The following is a 10,126-nucleotide window of genomic DNA, read 5'->3' as shown; positions in this document are numbered from 1 at the left end:
AAATTTCATGGATTGTGTGTCAAAGATATCTTAACAAACAACGTAGGAAACAAGACTGCAGATGTTATGGGTCATATGATATTTGCTCTCAGATGGACACGTGATTTATTTGACAAGGTTACCCTTGTATTTCTTAAGACTTGGATGCTTCTGCATCTATCTTCGAAACGAAATTCGATATCATCATATAAATAGCATGAATTGTGTGTCAAAGTTTGCTTAACAAACGACGTAAGAAACGAGATAGTAGATATTATGGCTCATGAGATATTTGCTCTCATATGGACATGTAATGGGTTTGACAAAGCATTCTCTTGTATTTCTTGAGACTTGGATGCTTCTGCGTCTATCTTTCAAACGGAATTCCATATCATCATTTAAATTGCATGGATTGTGAAGAAAGTTGCAGGGTACTTTCTGGTACTGTTTGAAAACTTTAAAACCTGGTAGAGAGAAGAGTAGGCACGCAATTTCCAGAGATGGGAGAATCACTACAAAATCCATCGAAGTGTGGCTAATGATTACCTTAGCGGGGTTGAACAAAAAGAAATATCCAAATCAGATCACAGTTGATGTAGAGCAGCCATTCGCATCCCTTCGCTCCAATTTCATTGCTGATGTATAATAGACTGGATCACATATGGGGAGTCCTCGGTGTTTTGGTTTCCTAAGTACAGAACTGAGATAAACGAGAAGAGAGACATATTTTGTTTGTGTTTATTAATTGATGTCCAAAATTCTGTCACAATTAGTAATTTTGCTGTGTGAAATACAACAGCAAACCCTCCGGGCGCCACTAAATTTGTGGCTTGAAGTGAGCAAGTTTCAATGTGAGCTATTGCAGAGTTCAAAATTGCTGTGCGTGCATTTTTGAGAAGAGATGGGTGGGTTAGTTAGTTTGTTTCTTCCTGTGCATTTTCCATGAGACGAGGCGAGACGGTATTGTTTGTTGTTTGCATTTCTTCATTAGACGAGGCGGGATCTTTCATGGGATGAAAAATAGAATATGCTGAGTGTTTTTTATCAACAACAACTTTTGTTTAACTTTGGAAGGTTTTTATGTTCTATTTTTATTTACATCGAATTTGCATATTTATTTTGAACAATTTGCAAACATAAAACTTGAAGTGAGAATTTGATGGCTTCGTGGTTTGAACCACGATCCTTGGTTATGGCAGCCAGACACACATCCTCTACGCTACGGACACATTATTGAAATTAGTGGTTATATCATTACATGAGGCTGTCTGTTCAAACTTAATGAGTTCTGAATTTAAATTACGAGAAGCTCACACTGCTTTATAAATTGCATATTTAATTGCACATACTGGGAATATATTTATATTTTTGCCTTTACAGTATATTTTGGGGTATTACTAAATTTCAGGGTTGTTCTTTCCAAACGAAAGCAATGGGAGAAAAGCTTACAGATGTTATTTCGCTTTTCTTTTTGTTATATACTGTAATGAGAAAAAATCAATTTTTTAAAACTTTCTGGAGTCCGGGATTGAACCGCCGCGATTGTGTTTGGTAGTCAACTACGTTAACTGCATGCTAACAACCATTTTGGGAGAAAAAATATTATTTCTTCTTTTTTTGGTATTATGGCTTTGTCGATATTTTTTTTTGTGAGCGAAAACAATTTTTGCAGGGGAAAAAAGAAAAAAAATGTGCAGAAAAAAAATGTTTTTAAAAAAAAATCGATACGAGCGGGAGTTGAACCTCGGTCCTTATGACCGGAAATTTGGAACGCGTGTATTAATATTAACACGACTGCATTTGTAATTCTAATAGATTTTTATGATAGTTTTGTATAGAAGCTTGATTTGCGTTTGGTTAAGTATTATTTTGTTTGCTTTTATTAAAAAAAGAAAAATATATGTGTAAAAAAGAAAATATGTTTCAAGGAAATTTGATGCAGGTAGGAATCGAACCCCGATCGTTATGTTTGGAAACCGGGAACGCTTGCTATGAGCCACCATTTAAATACAACAAATGGAAAATGAGGGGATTTGTAACTTTAAGGAATGTTTGTAATGGTTTTGCATAAAAACTTGATTTCCGTTTGATGTGGTATTTTGTTTTTTTTTTTTTTGAAAAAAGAAAAAATATTTTTTGAAAAAAGAAAAAAAACTTGATGGAGACGGGAATCGAAGCGTGGTCCTTCTGACCGGGAATATTCGACGTTCGCATCGTGCCAACGATTTATGTACATATTTTGATATTTTTGGTACAGAATTTTTTGAGAATTTGGTTTATGTTAACTTTTTCGAGATTTGCACAGAAAATATAAGTAAAGAAATTTTTTTTTTTAAATTGTTTTAGGGAAATTTAGCGGAGATTGGATTTGAACCCAGATCCTCATGACTAGGAATCCATAGTGCTTTTACTGCACTACGTATTACGTATTCACTGGGCACTGCAATTGAGATTTGTGGTTGTCAAAATAAATTTATGGGGTTTTTAATAAAATTTGAAATAACGTTTGGTTATTTTTAGCACGTATTTTGTTTTTTGCACTTTTTGTTTCACATTTGCACAGAGTTGAGAGTGGACTGTATTTTTTTTTTTGAGATATTTACAGAATTGATGTAAATACTTTGGGGTTTTGCTCAATTACCCACCACAGCACCTTTTTTGGAAGGATGTGTCACCACGGGCTGTTTCAAGGTAGGCTCGAATGGACCATGAAGAAAGTTGCAGGGTACTTTCTGGTACTGTTTGAAAACTTTAAAACCTGGTAGAGAGAAGAGTAGGCACGCAATTTCCAGAGATAGGAAAATCACTACAAAATCCAACGAATTGTGGCTAATGATTACCTTAGCGGGGTTGAACAAAAAGAAATACCAAGTAAGTTTTAAATAGAGTTTTATTACTTTCCTTTGAGCTGAGATGTGGTTCCTTCGGTGGCCGTGAGTAAAAGAGGCCAAATTTATTAATGTTACAATTGACGTTTACAAGAAAGTGACAGAATGAAAAAGGAATAGAGAAATAAGGATACAATGATGCCAAATTTTAAATTAATTTACAGAGATGGATGTTATGCTAATTATAATTCATCATTTTATAAGTTTAACGTAGTTTAAACAGATTGTGTGTCAAAAATAGCTTGACAAACAACGTAAGACACAAGACTGTAGATGTTTTGGGTCATGAGATATGTGATATGGACATGTGATGGATTTGACAAAGCTTACCCTTGTATTTCTTGAGACTTGGCTGCTTCTGCATTTATCTTCGAAACGGAATTCGATATCATCATATAAATTGCATGGTCAAAGATAGCTTAGCAAACAACGTAGGGAACAAGACTGTAGACGTTATGTGTCACGAGATATTTGCTCTCAGATAGACACGTGATTGATTTGACAAGGTTACCCTTGTATTTCTTGAGACTTCCATGCTTCTGCATTTATCTTCGAAACGGAATTCTATATCATCATAGGAAACAAGACTGTAGATGAAATGGGTCATATGATATTTGCTGTCAGATGGACACGTGATTTATTTGACAAGGTTACCCTTGTATTTCTTAAGACTTGGATGCTTCTGCATCTATCTTCGAAACGGAATTCGATATCATCATATAAATAGCATGAATTGTGTGTCAAAGTTTGCTTAACAAACGACGTAAGAAACGAGACTGTAGATATTATTTGTCATGAGATATTTGCTCTCATATGGACATGTAATGAATTTGACAAAGGTTGGCCTTGTATTTCTTGAGACTTGGATGCTTCAGCATCTATTTTCGAAACGGAATTCGATATCATCATATAAATTGTATGAATTGTGTGTCAAAGTTTGCTTAACAATCGATGTGAGAAACGAGACTGTAGATACTATGGGTCATGAGATATTTGCTCTTATATGGGCATGTAACGGATTTAACAAAGGTTACCTTGTATTTCTTGAGACTTGGATGATTATGCATTTATCTTCGAAACGGAAATCGATATCATCATATAAATTGCATGGATTGTGTGTCAAAGTTTGCTTAACAAACGACGTAAGAAATGTCATGAGATGGTTGCACTCATATGGACATGTTATGGGTTTGACAAAGCTTACCCTTGTAATTCTTGGGACTTGGATGCTTCTGCGTCTATCTTCGAAACGGAATTCGATATCATCATATAAATTGCATGGATTGTGTGTCAAAGATAGCTTAGCAAACAACGTAGGGAACAAGACTGTAGATGTTATGTGTCACGAGATATTTGCTCTCAGATAGACACGTGATTGATTTGACAAGGTTACCCTTGTATTTCTTGAGACTTGCATGCTTCTGCATTTATCTTCGAAACGGAATTCTATATCATCATATAAATGGCATGGATTGTGTGTCAAAGATAGCTTAACAAACAACGTAGGAAACAAGACTGTAGATGTTATGGGACATGAGGTATTTGCTCTCAGATGGACACGTGATTTATTTGACAAGGTATATCTTTGAAACGGAATTCCATATCATCATCTAAATTGCATGGATTGTGTGTCAAAGATAGCTTAACAAACAACGTAAGACACAAGAATGTAGATACTTTGGGTCATGAGATATATGATATGGACATGTAATGGATTTGACAAAGCTTACCCTTGTATATCTTGAGATTTGGCTGCTTCTGCACCTATCTTCCAAACGGAATTCGATATCATCATCTAAATTGTATGGATTGTGTGTCAAAGATAGCTTAACAAACAACGTAAGGAACAAGAATGCAGATGTTATGGGTCATGAGATATTTACTCTCATATGGACATGTAATGGATTTGACAAAGCTTACCATTGTATTTCTTGAGACTCGGGTGCTTCTGCATCTACCTTTCAAACGGAATTCGATATCATCATCTAAATTGCATAGATTGTGTGTCAAAGTTTGCTTAACAAACGAAGTAAGAAACGAGACTGTAGATATTATGGGTCATGAGATATTTCCTCTCATATGAACATGTAAGGATTTGGCAAAGCTTACTCTGTATTTCTTGGTTTGACAAAGGTTACCCTTGTATATCTTGAGAGTTGGCAGCTTCTGCATCTACCTTTCAAACCGAATTCGATATGATCATCTAATTTGAATGGATTGTGTGTCAAAGCTTGTTTAACAAACGACGTAAGAAACGAGACTGTAGATATTATCAAGACTAGCACCATCTGTTCTCATTAATTCAGGAGTCATTACAACCTCCTCTACCCGCTGGTTTGCTTCCAAGACCCCATCCGCCAACACATTAGCATTTAACTGAGCATAATCAGGTGCAGTTGTATCGGAAATACTACCTGAAGCCGATCGTACTTCAGTATCGCCAGAAACGCGAGGTTTACGTTTAGGGAAAGTTTTACCTGTACCCTTTTTCGTCGACCGTTTACGTTTCTGCCCCATTTAAATCTGGGTATTTACTAAATAAATTCGAGACTTTGTCAAAACGAGAGGAAACTACAGAAAGTTCCTCCTTTATTGAATTTAATTCGGAATGTAAATCCCTTGCAAAATTGTTGAATTCAGCTGATATTTTTCTACAATTTGGACAGCACCAATGAATTCCGTTATTTTCTCTAATGATGTCAGTAACTATTGTCCTCATACGAACACACTTACAGTGCCATATGGACATGTAATGGATTTGACAAAGGTTACCCTTGTATATCTTGAGACTTGGCTGCTTCTGCATCTACCTTTCAAACCGATTCGACGGTATTGGATTGTGTGTCAAAGATAGCTTAACAAACAACGTAAGACACAACACTGTAGATGTTTTGGGTCATGAGATATGTGATATGGACATGTGATGGATTTGACAAAGCTTACCCTTGTATTTCTTGAGACTTGGCTGCTTCTGCATTTATCTTCGAAACGGAATTCGATATCATCATATAAATTGCATGGATTGTGTGTCAAAGATAGCTTAGCAAACAACGTAGGGAACAAGACTGTACATGTTATGTGTCACGAGATATTTGCTCTCAGATAGACACGTGATTGATTTGACAAGGTTACCCTTGTATTTCTTGAGACTTGCATGCTTCTGCATTTACCTTCGAAACGGAATTCTATATCATCATAGGAAACAAGACTGTAGATGTTATGGGTCATATGATATTTGCTCTCAGATGGACACGTGATTTATTTGACAAGGTTACCCTTGTATTTCTTAAGACTTGGATGCTTCTGCATCTATCTTCGAAACGGAATTCGATATCATCATATAAATAGCATGAATTGTATGTCAAAGTTTGCTTAACAAACGACGTAAGAAACGAGACAGTAGATATTATGGCTCATGAGATATTTGCTCTCATATGGACATGTAATGGGTTTGACAAAGCATACTCTTGTATTTCTTGAGACTTGGATGGTTCTGCGTCTATCTTTCAAACGGAATTCGATATCATCATCTAAATTGCATGGATGGTGTGTCAAGGATAGCTTAACAAACAACGTAAGAAGGAAGATTATAGATGCTACGGGTCATGAGATATATGCTCTCATATGGACATGTAATTGGTTTAACAAAGCTTACCCTTGTATTTCTTGAGACTTTGATGCTTCTGCGTCTATCTTTCAAACGGAATTCGATATCGTCATCTAAATTGCATGGATGGTGTGTCAAGGATAGCTTAACAAACAACGTAAGAAAGAAGGTTGTAGATGCTATGGGTCATAAAATATTTGCTCCCATATGGACATGTAATGGGTTTGACATTCTGAATCTATCTTTCCAACGGAATTCGATATCATCATCTAAATTGCATGGATGGTGTGTCAAGGATAGCTTAACAAACAACGTAAGAAACCAGACTGTAGATGTAATGGGTCATGAAATATTTGCTACCATATGGACATGTAATGGGTTTGACAAAGCTTACCCTTGTACATATTTCTTGAGGCTTGGAGGCTTCTGCGTCTATCTTTCAAACGGAATTCGATATCATCATCTTAATTGCATGGATTGTATGTCAAGGATAGCTTAACAAACAACGTAAGAAACAAGACTGTAGATGTAATGGGTCATGAGATATTTGTTCCCATGTGGACATGTAATTGGTTTGACAAAGCATACCCTTGTATTTCTTGAGACTTGGATGCTTCTGCGTCCATCTCTCAAACGGAACTCGATATCGTCATCTAAATTGCATGGATTGTGTGTCAAGGATAGCTTAACAAACAACGTAAGAAACAAGACTGTAGATGTTATGGGTCGTGAGATATTTGCTCTCATATAGACATGTTATGGGTTTGACAAAGCTTACACTTGTTTTTCTTGAGACTTGGATGCTTCTGCGTCTATCTTTCAAACGGAATTCGATATCATCATCTAAATTGCATGGATGGTGTGTCAAGGATAGCTTGACAAACAACGTAAGAAGGAAGACTGTAGATGTAATGGGTCATATTTGCTCCCATATGGACATGTAATGGGTTTGTCATAGCTTACCCTTGTATTTCTTGAGACTTGGGTGGTTCTGCGTCTATCTTTCAAACGGAATTCGATATCATCATCTAAATTGCATGGATGGTGTGTTAAGGATAGTTTAACAAACAACGTAAGAAGGAAGACTGTAGATGTAATTGGTCATGAGATATTTGCTTCCATATGGACATGTAATGGGTTTGACAAAGCTTACCCTTGTATTTCTTGAGACTTTGATGCTTCTACGTCTATCTTTCAAACGGAATTCGATATCGTCATCTAAATTGCATGGATGGTGTGTCAAGGATAGCTTAACAAACAATGTAAGAAGGAAGACTGTAGATGTAATGGGTCATGAGATATTTGCTCCCATATGGACATGTAATGGGTTTGACAAAGCTTACCCTTGTATTTCTTGAGACTTTGATGCTTCTGCGTCTATCTTTCAAACGGAATTCGATATCATCATCTAAATTGCATGTATTGTGTGTCAAGGATAGCTTAACAAACAACGTAAGAAGGAAGACTGTAGATGTAATGGGTCATGAGATATTTGCACCCATATGGACATGTAATGGGTTTGTCATAGCTTACCCTTGTATTTCATGAGACTTGGGTGGTTCTGCGTCTATCTTTCAAACGGAATTCGATATCATCATCTAAATTGCATGGATGGTGTGTCAAGGATAGCTTAACAAACAACGTAAGAAGGAAGACTGTAGATGTAATGGGTCATGAGATATTTGCTCCCATATGGACATGTAATGGATTTGACATAGCTTACCCTTGTATTTCTTGAGACTTGGGTGGTTCTGCGTCTATCTTTCAAACGGAATTCGATATCATCATCTAAATTGCATGGATTGTGTGTCAAAGATAGCTTAACAAACAACGTAAGAAACAAGATTGTAGATGCTCTCATATGGACATGTAATGGATTTGACAAAGCTTACCCTTGTATTTCTTGAGACTTGAATGCTTCTGCGTCTATCTTTCAAACGGAATTCGATATCGTCATCAAAATTGTATGGGTGGTGTGTCAAAGGATAGCTTAACAAACAACGTAAGAAAGAAGATTGTAGATGTTATGGGTCATGAAATATTTGCTCCCATATGGACATGTAATGGGTTTGACATAGCTTACCTTTGTATTTCTTGAGACTTGGATGGTTCTGCGTCTATCTTTCAAACGGAATTCGATATCATCATCTAAATTGCATGGATGGTGTGTCAAGGATAGCTTAACAAACAACGTAAGAAAGAAGACTGTAGGTGTAATTGGTCATGAGATATTTGCTCCCATATGGACATGTAATGGGTTTGACAAAGCTTACCCTTGTATTTCTTGAGACTTTGATACTTCTGCGTCTATCTTTCAAACGGAATTCGATATCGTCATCTAAATTGCATGGATTGTGTGTCAAAGATAGCTTAAGAAACAAGATTGTAGATGTTATGGGTCAAGAGATATATGCTCTCATATGGACATGTAATGGGTTTGACAAAGCTTACACTTGTATTTCTTGAGACTTTGATGCTTCTGCGTCTATCTTTCAAACGGAATTCGATATCATGATCTAAATTGCATGTATTGTGTGTCAAGGATAGCTTAACAAACAACGTAAGAAGGAAGACTGTAGATGTAATGGGTCATGAGATATTTGCTCCCATATGGACATGTAATGGGTTTGTCATAGCTTACCCTTGTATTTCATGAGACTTGGGTGGTTCTGCGTCTATCTTTCAAACGGAATTCGATATCATCATCTAAATTGCATGGATTGTGTGTCAAAGATAGCTTAACAAACAACGTAAGAAACAAGATTGAAGATGTTATGGGTCAAGAGATAGTTGCTCTCATATGGACATGTTATGGGTTTGACAAAGCTTACCCTTGTATTTCTTGAGACTTTGATGCTTCTGCGTCTATCTTTCAAACGGAATTCGATATCATCATCTAAATTGCATGGATGGTGTGTCAAGCATATCCTAACATTCAACGTAAGAAGGATGACTGTAGATGTAATGGGTCATGAGATATTTGCTCCCATATGGACATGTAATGGGTTTGACAAAGCTTACACTTGTATTTCTTGAGACTTTGATGCTTCTGCGTCTATCTTTCAAACGGAATTCGATATCATCATCTAAATTGCATGTATTGTGTGTCAAGGATAGCTTAACAAACAACGTAAGAAGGAAGACTGTAGATGTAATGGGTCATGAGATATTTGCTCCCATATGGACATGTAATGGGTTTGTCATAGCTTACCCTTGTATTTCATGAGACTTGGGTGGTTCTGCGTCTATCTTTCAAACGGAATTCGATATCATCATCTAAATTGCATGGATTGTGTGTCAAAGATAGCTTAACAAACAACGTAAGAAACAAGATTGAAGATGTTATGGGTCAAGAGATATATGCTCTCATATGGACATGTTATGGGTTTGACAAAGCTTACCCTTGTAATTCTTGGGACTTGGATGCTTCTGCGTCTATCTTTCAAACGGAATTCGATATCATCACCTAAATTGCGTGGATTGTGGGTCAAAGATAGCTTAACAAACAACGTAAGAAACAAGACTGCAGATATTATGGGTCATGAGATATTTGCTCTCATATGGGCATGTAATGAATTTGACAAAGGTTGCCCTTGTATTTCTTGAGACTTGGATGCTTCAGCATCTATTTTCGAAACGGAATGCGATATCA

This window comes from Musca autumnalis, unplaced genomic scaffold (assembly GCF_047663935.1).
Source record: "Musca autumnalis isolate F117 unplaced genomic scaffold, ASM4766393v1 scaffold_29, whole genome shotgun sequence".
NCBI lineage: Eukaryota > Metazoa > Arthropoda > Insecta > Diptera > Muscidae > Musca > Musca autumnalis.
The sequence above is the reverse complement of the archived record's forward strand: the minus strand, read 5'-3'. Positions refer to the sequence as shown.